Genomic DNA, 11,758 nt, shown 5'->3' on the forward strand with positions numbered 1-11,758 from the left:
ATTCATAGTTATTCAAAAATTTGACCCTTTGTAGGGGATGTAGTGGTGGGTCCATACTGTCGGTTTTCACAACAGTTCCTAAATGTATGAGTGATTTCATAAATTTTATATATTTCATATCACTCAGACGTTTTTATACAAACGAGTACAAACAAGTCTTCCGGTTAATTAATAAAAATAAATTCATTCAAATAACTGCCTCGGTTTGGTCATACAGTCGCCTACATGATCTGTCCAATTTTTAGGCACATTGTGGCACCTCACAAGTAATACATCAACGGTGTCAAATCGCATATCTGAGGGGGCCAATTGACATAAGCTCTGCGGCTGATAATGTCATCTTCAAGAACGGGACCTAAACATCCTGTGTACCTTCGGCTGTGTAGCCGCCCACATTTCGATATGGCCCCATATAACTGTACCTAACGAGGATACATTTTTGACGGAATTGCTTTCAATTGGCTATGTGAAGTTAATAGAGGGCAATATTTCCTGGGCAGGAAATTATCTGAAAAGTCCAAATATATCCGTCATGTAATGTTAACAGTTGTCAATGAAATAAGCTCAAATTGATTGAATTGGGCCTGATAGCAAGTATGTCAAATTTCGTAAAAATCTATATAGATATAGCTCCCATATATATATTGTTCATCCGATATGCTATTTTGTCCGTCAAAGCCGTAATATGAGTTCAATAAACCTGATATTGGGGAAAATACATCAAAGAAGGTGTGAAGACGAAAGAAGGTGTGAAAAAAATCGATTCAGATATAACTATAATTCTCATGTATATAATTGCCAGATTTTGTATTTAAATCCCTCACCTTCGTAGAATGTACTCCAAAGCAATAATTTTTGGTGCCAAAGACAGCATATAATACCTCTGTATGTAGATATTGGTTCAAATTTAGATATAGCTCCCGTTGTGAAGATGATAAATATCGGCGAAGGCCTTCTGGGACCTCACCCACAAAGAGTCGCAATTTTCAATATTTGCATCTGTTATAACTAAAATATTTCTCTCAATCTGAAACCTGAGATGAATATGGAATTTATAATTTCTCATAAAATTGGATATAAATGTTCGATTTTCTTGCCATCTTGTTCATACTGCAATATTTATATCATATTAATTTAGGTCCGATACGAAATAGACAGTATTGGCCCCGTCCTTAGGAACCTACTCCCTAGAGAAGTAAAAATATATTTAAATAATCGAACATTCTTCTAGAAGTCTGGGTAACTTTTTAGAATAAATCAAATGTTAAATTTTACAAATCTCCAAATAAAAATTTTTGATTTTTTTACTTTCATGGAGCTTGGATTTACATACTAATGTTATTGATGACTTTTGGTCAATAAACTGATCTTTCCCAAAAATTCATGAAAAAATTTTAACTATAATGTACATTCATTCTCTTTATTATTTCTCTGTTATCTCCTTAAGAGAAATAACCTCATTGGAAATGTACTCAAAACTTTTCCGAAAGAAATTACTTTCGCAAAAGAAAAATCAATTTTCATGTATAAAGAGCAATGGCATTAAATGAATACCAACAGTTAGCTGTTGCTTCTTAGCGTACACGGACATCAAAATCATACAAAACACGGACGAACGAGCGAGCGAGCAAGCACATTTTATGGTCGCAAACAGGTGTACATCGAACACACACGCATACGCTCATACAAATACAGACAGAGAGCCATTGTGAGGCAAATGATTGACTACAAAAGGAAAACAAACAGGATGTAGCAACAGACATGAATATTTTTCTATGGCGAAGTTATGAAAGTGAAAGTGTATGAGTGAGAGAGAGAGAGCGAGCAAGTGAGAGTTGAAACATCGCCGCTCATCCACCTGATGCAAAACATAGAAAACCAAGTGGAAAAATCTAATGTGCCAACCAGCTAGCCCAGTTAATGGGTGAGTGAGAACAACTTTCGCTGATAACCCAAAGAGCCAAGGCACAGTTCGAGTTGTACCGTCATGAGTGAAGGATATCGTACGCGGACGGAACTGGCCATTACTTGGGAATTTTAAATTTAATTTCTGTGAAACAGGAAACTTTTCAGTTCAGTTAAAAAGAAAAAAAAAGTAAAAAAAAATACAAAAGTTTAATAACAATTACTGCTGCTGCTGGTAGTAGTTATGTGTTTGTGTTTATGTGTCTGATTTACTATGCAGTGTGAGTACGTCTGTGAGTTCGATGGTATGTTAGTGTGGTCTCAGCTACAAATGTCTATCTCTAAAAGCGTAGTGTCAATAAATGAGTAAGTGTGTGTGTGTGTGTGTCAGTCTTCATGATTTGTTTGTTGGTTCTGTATATAAAGTTAAGTGATGGTGATTGTGAGATTAAAATTTTTAACAGCAAACACACTCACGCACACATAAATACCCATACATGTATGTGGCAACAAATTTATTTACTGTATACTCAAATCTCCCATGGCAAATGTTAAGCGCTTTTAATTTTATCACTGAAAAGAAGTAAAATGAGAAATTATTTCCAGAAAAAAAGAAAAATATTTTTTTTCCGAAGTTTAGCCCCTAAATAAATTTTACGAAATTTGTGAAAAATGTATTACAAATTACTTTGCAAATTCGTGTGTGTATAACATAAATAACAAGGATAAAACAAAATATACACCAAATCAAAAACCGATAAATTCCAACCAGCAACAGCAATAAAACACAAAATCTAACCAAGCCAAGCCAAACCAAATCGAAAAAGAAGATATGATATTGAAAAGTGTATCAAGAAAATTTTCACCTCAACACACATGACGGGCTGATTGGTTGGTCGGTTGGTTGTTGTGCCGTATGAAAGTTAAGAAAAAAAAAACCCCTCCAAAGCAAAGAGGAACAAAGAGGCCATACTAAGGTGTGAGTGTCGAACAGCAACAACAAACAACATTGAAAATCCATTGTTGTACCACACAGTATTACTTCGAACCGAACTTGGCTGCAAACCCAGTGGAAAGCAACAATAGAACGGAGTTTAATAGTTACAGGTGAATTGAAAAGAAATTTAATACATACACACACTCCGATATTGTTATTACAGAATGAAAATATATGAAAAAAGACAACTGTTATATTTTAAAAAATATATATGTAATTACAAACAGAAGTATATATAATTACAAAAATACAACCTTGACCACAGGTGTGGAAACCATTGTTTTTTCCTCTACATCCTGTCGATATCTATTCGCTCAAGGCAATGTTAAATATTTATTCGCCCAACATTTGTACTACAACATTGACTGTCAAGGTTATTCTTCATTCGAATGTCAATGTCATTGCAACGTGAGAGAGTAGTACGTCATAAATTTCTACTCAATGTGCACAAATTACAAGTTTCTCAATTTAAATTCCTCCGCTTTGAAGTGAAGCCTATAATTCAAGGGAATTTATTCTCAAAAAAAGAACATTAATGAGAATGAAGATTTTTTTCCAAATTGGCATGGATCTCAAGAACGTGTTTAGAGTTTTATCGTTCCCAAACATTTCTGCTGATAATGGGCCAATTAGACGATTTTTTTTTAAACTTAAGACCGCAAGAGTGTTTCACACTGGCAATGTTGTGTAAAAATCCATATTTTTTAAACTATTGAATATTGATCTTTTAAATTCGTATATAATGTTTCTGAAATTAGGAGATCTACATACATTCTAATATACTATAGTGACAGGTAACGTACCAGGTGTTAAACTCATTATTCCAGTCACTAAAAGTTGTGACAAAATTGTGTTTTTGTTTATACCCTGCACCATACATATGTTATGAAGGGTATATTAAGTTCGTCATTCCGTGTGTAACTCATCGATATAATAACTTTAGACCTAAGCGTAAAGCTGTAAGACGATTTATCCCTATTTATTCGTCTGTTGCAATCACGCAAAAGCAATACGAACTAAGATAGGAAGCTTAAATTTTTCACAGATAAGACATTTGTCTGCAGACAGGTCAAGTTCGAAGATGGGCTATTCGGTCCACGATATCGTAGAGCCCCCATATAACGGTACCTCCCGATATTCGGTATTTAGATGATTTTAGGCATATTTTCAATGGAATTGTCTAAAAATCCATGCAAGGAGTTCCTTTTCATTAACCCGCTAGAAGAGATCTTCCCGATAATCGGTATTTTCATGATTATAGCTCATTTTTCAATGAAATTTTCTTAAAATCCACATAAGCAGTTCCTTTTAAGTACTTTACTCCCTGGAAGAGAATTGTCTATATAGGTCCACGATATCGTATAGCCCCCAAACAACGGTACCCCCCGTTGTCGGTATTTTGATGATTTTAAAGGCATTTTTACCGGATTTGTTTCAAATTTCGTATTTAAAGTTCATAATGGGTGCTACAGCCTATTACTTATGTGGGACCACGTCTTTATAAAGCCCCCAAATACCTATTTTCCTTTGAGCGGTATTTCCGGCGGATTTTTTTAAGGAAAATTTTCAAGTTCCTTCAAAATGTTGGAGGGTATTAAAAGTTCGACGCTGAACTTAGATACCTTTTTACTGAAAAAAATTATATTATAATTTTTGGCAAACACCTTATTTGAAATGTACCATCTAACTTATTCGGTGTTCAATTTAGTGTTAGTGATATTTTTAATATCTGATTCCATTCAGACTTCGTACTTCCCAATATTTCCATCAACACAAAATCTGTTATAAAGATGGTAGAGATCGAACCACTGTTTTTGGTACCTCGCCCACATTGGATTCAAGATTTTAAAAAACCAAACGCTCAAAAAAGTGTAATAAGCATACACCTCTCGTCAAATTTCACAAACACAAACATTTTTGCTAACACGAGAAGATGATATATATCTGCGGACCCCTTCTGAAACCTCACCCACAAAGGGTCACCGGTTTTTATACCCTACACCACATAGTGGTAAGGGTATTATGTTTTTGTGCATTTGTTTGTAACAGGCAAAAGGAACCGAGATAGACCCATAGTTCCTTTTGATGATCTGCATAGAATCACATTCTGAGTCGATTTATGCATGTCCGTCCGTCTGTCCGTCCGTCCGTCTGTCCATGTATTCTTTTGGACAAAATGCAGGTCGCATTTATTATCCGATTGAGATGAAATTTTCCAAACAATATTTTTTTGGCCCAAGGACGAACCCTATTGGTGAGAATCGGATCAAATTTAGATATAGCTCCCATATATATCTTCATCCGATTTCGGGTTAAATGTGCACCAAATATTTACTATCAGTCCAAATTACCTGAATTTTGGCACATCCAACCGAGTTCGGCCTAGAAGCAAGTATATCAAATTTGGAGAAAATCGGTTCAGATATAGCTATAGCTCCCATATATATCTTTCATCCGATTTGATCTTTAAGTCCCTCACATTCCTACTATGCACTCCACAACCGTGATATTTGGTACCAGGTATTAAGTGGAGCACAGAAATAGCTGTTTTAAATGTTATCGAAATCGGTTCAGATTTGGATATATCTCCCATATGTATCTTCATCCGATTTCGGGTTAATTGACCACCAAATGGCCAATATCAGCCCAAATGGCCCGAATTTTGGCACATGTGACCGAGATTAGCCTTAAAGCAAATACAACAAATTTGGAGAAAATCGGTTCAGAAACAGCTATAGCTCCCATATATATCTTCATCCGATTTCGGGTTAAATGTGCACCAAATGTCCACTATCAGTCCAAATTACCTGAATTTTGGCACACCCAACCGAGTTCGGCCTAGAAGCAAGTATATCAAATTTTGGAGAAAATCGGTTCAGATATAGCTATAGCTCTCATATATATCTTTCATCCGATTTGGTGTTTATGCCTCTCACATTCGTAATATGCACTCCACAAGAATGATATTTCGTACCAGATATAAGATACAGCCCAGAAATAGCTGCTTGTAATTTTATCGAAATCGGTTCAGATTTGGATATAGCTCCCATATATATCTTCATCCGATTTCGGGTTAATTGTGCACCAAATGGCCGATATAAGTCCAAATGGACTGAATTTTAGTACATCGGACCAAATTCAGCCTAGAAGCAAGTATATCAAATTTAGTGAAAATCGGTTCAGATATAGATATAGCAACCATATATATGTTTCATCCGATTTAGAGTTTTAGTCCCATACATTCGTAATATTCACTCCACAACCGTGATATTTGGTACCAAGTATTAGATGGAGCACAGGAATAGCTGTTTTAAATTTTATCGAAATCGGTTCAGATTTGGATATAGCTCTCATATATATCTTCATCCGATTTCGGGTTAAATGTGCACTAACTGGTCAATATCAGCCCAAATCACCAGTCTAGAAGCTAATACGTAAAATTTGGAGAAACCCGGTTCAGAGATAGCTATAGTTCGTAAAATGCACGATAGAATTAGATAGATTTTGATTTTGTACCAAATATCTCATAGAGCTCTTAAATACCCTGTATAAACCTTTTTACGAGAGCTCTACTAAATATGCATACTGGTGTAGGGTATCATATAGTCGGCCCCGCCCGACTTTTGAGCTTTCCTTACTGGTTTTTACTTTTACCTGTCATAACTTGCGCGACAAGTCAACGATTCTTAACTATATCTAGAATTTTTTCTCGACCAGAGACCTGAGATGAATATGAAATTTAAGTTCGCATAAAATTGGATATACATTTTCGATTTTCCTGTAATTTTTTATTTTTATTTATTTTTATCTGTATTAGATAAAGTATGAAAATGGAACAAATCATGCACATTTTAATCTTTTCTAAAAATTATTAAATATCTGATATTAAATGCAGGTCGATATGGTCCAAGCCTAGCACGCCGCAATATTTATATATTTACAGCATCGCCTGAACGTCTATATAGGCTATATACATTTTTGAAATTCCACTTGGAACTGGAGATATAGCATCAGAATCGGAGGTACCTCCCAAAAATTTTGATTTTTTATGCGCATATCTATTGATCTATTACATATACTGTCTCCATATTTGGAATGTTCGGAACAAGAATAAATTTGCCAAATTATATTGAAATCGGTGCAGAGTTGGATACAGCTCCCATATATATGTTCGTCCGATTTCAAGTATTTGATGCACCAAACACGCTATGTATCTCTAATTTCAATGAAATTTGGAATTTACAACGGAAATTAAAACGAACATACATTTGTCAAATTATATTGAAATCGGTTCAGATTTGGATGTAGCTCCCATATTTATTTTCGATCGATTATGTTGGATTCTAATGAAATTTGGAATGTGTGCCGGGATTTTGATCAAAAAAAAAAAAAAAAAAAAAAAAAATAAATAAATAAATAAATAAATAAATAAATAAATAAATAAATTTGTCAAATTATTTGGAAATAGGTTCAGATTAGAATATAGCTCCCATATATATTTTCGACCGATTTCATGTATTTGATGCATCAACCACGATATGTACGTTCGATTCTAATCAAATTTGGGATGTGCAATGGGATTTTGATTAGAAAATAATAAATTGGGCAAATTATATTAAAATCGGTTCAGATTTAAGTTTAGCTCCCATATATATTTTCCGCCGATTTCACATATATGATGCACAAAATACGATACGTATGTCCGATTCTAATGAAATTCGGCATAAGTGACTAAATTTGGTACACAAACAAATTTGCGAAATTATATTGAAATCGGTACAGATTTGGATATAGCTCAAATATATATTTTAGACTGATTTCGTTAATTTGATGCACGATATGTATGTTCGATTCCAATGAAATTTCGAATGTGTGACGGGATTTTGATGACAAAATAAAAAATTATATTGAAATCGTTTCAGATTTGGATATAGCTCCCATATATATTTTCGGTTAATTTTAAATATTTGATGTATGTCCGACAGTATGTCCGATTTCAATTAAATTCGGATTTTTTGTCAAATTATATTGAAATCGGATGAGATTGGTATATATTTTTATTGAGAACCATTAATGTAGTAGGTAACAGTAAAAAACTACACATAAATTTAATAAAGATACGCTTATTAGGGGAAAGTATGCTACCTCGAATTCACCAATTGGAAATGACACTCAACTTCAGAAAATTGTAGTTTCCGACGGACAAACTCTTCGTATTGGCATATCATGTTCCTGCTTCTCCCATGGTTTTGTATATTTAACCAACATATAATTGTATCTAATATATACAATTTTGAATGCATATGAAATCAAATGGGGGTTGCGAAGCGCTCCGGGTTCAGCGTATATAATATTAAGACTAACAAACTGCTTCTATAAAACAAGTCAGAATGTGATTCCATCTGCATCGCTATAAGGAACTATTGCCATTTACAGACAAGTGACCAAAGACATAAGTTCAGTGTCAATTTAACACTGCCAAACATAAATATACAACATGAATGGTCTGATCTGATATTTCAAACAAGCTAACAAATTCATATTATTCCCAACTTTGAAGGAAATAAAAATGTTTATAACGGATAACAACTTGAACACACATAGAAGAAAATCTTATGCTACAACAAATCGATTTTTTTCCCTTTTCAGATAAACATCCTTCGTTAGACCGATGAATAACTATACATTTACAAACTAATAAGGTAAGTGAAGCTTAAGGAACAATAATGTATAATATTTCCGGAACAAACTAACACTAACAACATGACGGAACATAAGGGTCTTTAGCAAACAAATGGCAATTAATTCATGTAGAGTGTGTGTGTGTGTGCGGGAGAGGAGCGTAGTGGTATCCAAAAGGACATTTCATTTAGTTAAGATAAATGTTCGAAAAAAAAAAATAATATAAATGCGAACCACCCCTGACATAAGGAAAAGGTTTGGTTTTGTAAATTGATATCCACATACATACATACATATTGTAGTTCGAAGTGGTCCCTTGTATGTATACTATGTAAATAACTAGCTGTCTACAAAAAAAAAGGATGAGAAGACGAAATGAAACCTAACAGCAGGAAATTTACATACATAAACACAGTGATAAAAATAAAAATTCCATTTGCCTGATGTCTTCCCTTCGTAGCCAGTCAGCCGTAGAAATTAAATCTGAGAATATGGTTATGCCTGACGTATGCGTTATATGGTCTGTTAATGAAATATCGCTCATTCGTCTAGGTGTCATTTACATTTAAATGAGGCTATTTTGTCAAAAACAAAAACAAAAAAACGTGAACGACACAAAAATAAAAATAAAATACAAAAAAAACAAAAGCAAATAAAAACACTGCCAAAGAAAATCATCAAAGACTGTAGACCGTAATTTGTTGATGCATGTTAGGATGCTTGAAAAGAAAAAAATATATATAAGGAGATTTCATTATTTATTAAAGTTTTAAGATAGATTGAGTCGTAAGTGTCGAAATTGAATACGAAACAAGTAAAAAAGTTGTAAGTTCGGCCGGGCCGAACTTTGAATACCCTCCACCATCCATTAAAAATTCTGTTAAAATCTTAAAAATACCGAATGCAGCCGTATATTAGGGTCTATACGACGACGTGGACCTGCATAGGCAACTTTTGTCATAAGCTATTCACATATAATATTCAAATGCTTAACTTGAAAAAAATCTGTTTATAATGTAGCTAAAATAAATAAAATACCAAATATAGGGAGGTACAATACGTGGACCAGCACAGCCAATTTTCTGGCATAGGCTGTAGTATCCATTACGAACTTCAAATACCAAATTTGAAACAATTCCGGAAAATAATGTGGCTAAAATCATCAAAATAGCGAATATAGGGAGGTAAAGTTATATGGGGGCTATATAAATCGTGAACTTGCACAGTCAATTTTCTGGCATAGGCTGTAGTATCCTTTACGAACTTCAAATACCAAATTTGAAACAATTCCGGAAAATAATGTCGCTAAAATCATCAAAATAGTGAATATAGGGAGGTACCGTTATATGGGGGCTATATAAAGTCGTGAACCTGCACAGACAATCTCCTGTCATATGCTGTAGTATCCATTGCGAACTTCAAAAACTAAATTTGAAACAATTCTGGTAAATAAAGTCGCTAAAATCATCCAAATACCGAATACCGGGAGGTGCCGTTATATGGGGGCTATACGAAGACGTGGATTTGCATGGCCCATTTCCTGTCTGAGGCTGTAGTATCCATTACGAACTTCAAATACTAAATTTGAAACAATTCCGGTTAAAATCATCCAAATACCGAATATCAGGGGTACCGTTATATGGGGGCTTACGAAGACGTGGACCTGCAGAGACAATTTTCTGTCATAGGCTGTAGTATTCATTTCGAACTTCAAAGACCAAATTTGAAACAATTCTGATGAATATTGTCGCAAAAATCATCAAAATACCGAATATCGGGAGGTACCTTTAAATGGGGCTATACGAAGACGTGGACCTGCACATATTATTTTCTGTCTTAGGCTGTAGTATCCGTTTCGAACTTCAAATATCAAATTTGAAACAATTCTGGTAAATAATGTCGCTAAATCATCAAAATACCGAATATCGGTATCGGTACCGTTATATGGGGGCTATACGAAGATGTGGACCTAAATGACCCATTTTCAATACCAAAAGTCCTGCAGACATAATACACATTTGAGTAAATTTTTATCAACTTACTTCATTTTGTTCGGAAGCTAGATTGATTTCCACAGACGGGCAGACAGCTATACGGACAGACGGACGGACATTGACAAAGCGACATAGAATTTTATGCTGATCAAGAATATATATACTTTGTGGGGTCTAAAATGTATATTTCGAGGTGTTACAAACGGAATGACAAACTTAATATACCCACCATACTATGGTGGAGGGTATAAAAAGGACCAAAAGGCGTTTCGAACGATTTTTTTTCTAGATGCTCCAAGATCAACGGACTTGGATTAGAGATTATGAAGACTACTGTAGGACACAAACAGTGACGGTTTATTTTGGACTGCTCCGAAGAGAATTTATTTTTTTAAAGATTTTTTTTGTAGGCTCCTGCAAGACCGTGATATTTGAAATAATTTTTTCTATGTTTGCAAGACCCAAAGGTTTATTTGGCTTTTATTAAAAAAAAAAATATTGGGCTCTTCTTTGGTCCAAAGCCTAAATTTTTCTATACGCCTTCAAGATCAAAGGCGTGGATATTTTAAATAATTTTTCTATCCTCCTCCCAGGCCCCAAGACCTTCTCCAAAGTCCAATGAAGTAAGAATTTTAAACAATTTTTCAATGCCCAAAAATCGTGGATATTTTAAACACTTTTTTAAGAACCAAAATCGTGGAAATTTTAAATAATTTTTCTATCCTCCTCCCAGGCCCCAAGGCTTCCTCCAAAGTCCAATGATGTACAAATTTTAAACAATTTTTCAATGCCCAAAATCGTGGATATTCTAAACCCCTTTTTTAAGAACCAAAATCGTGGAAATTTTAGATAATTTTTCTTGGCCCAAAATCGTGAATTTTTGAAAAAAATCCTAGGATCATACATTTTCGTCCTTGATAAATTTCCTTCTTGTTTTCAAGTCTTTGGCAAAATTATAAAAACAATTTCAAAAAAAAGAAAAAAAAAACATTTTCTTTCGTTTCATCCTAAAGTACAGTTACAATAAATCGCAAGGAAACATGCCTTTCTGAGTGATATTTCAAGGATATTTCACATATGTATATTATTGTTACAAAAGCATATTAACAAAACGATCTTCCACTTGGTAAAATCTTTTTCATTTCTCTTTCAAATTTTCTACAAAAATAATTTAAAAACC

General features: G+C 34.1%; 1 long non-coding RNA gene across 1 annotated transcript; it reads left to right on the top strand.

Annotated features, from left to right (window-relative positions):
• The first annotated feature begins 1,608 nt into the window (after positions 1 to 1,608).
• On the top strand, positions 1,609 to 9,243 carry LOC101894416 (uncharacterized). The gene is made up of 2 exons (XR_009342853.1): positions 1,609 to 3,012; positions 8,552 to 9,243. It is a non-coding gene; the product is annotated as an uncharacterized LOC101894416 (long non-coding RNA).
• Positions 9,244 to 11,758: the final 2,515 nt, after the last annotated feature.

This window comes from Musca domestica, unplaced genomic scaffold, assembly GCF_030504385.1.
Source record: "Musca domestica strain aabys unplaced genomic scaffold, Musca_domestica.polishedcontigs.V.1.1 36, whole genome shotgun sequence".
NCBI lineage: Eukaryota > Metazoa > Arthropoda > Insecta > Diptera > Muscidae > Musca > Musca domestica.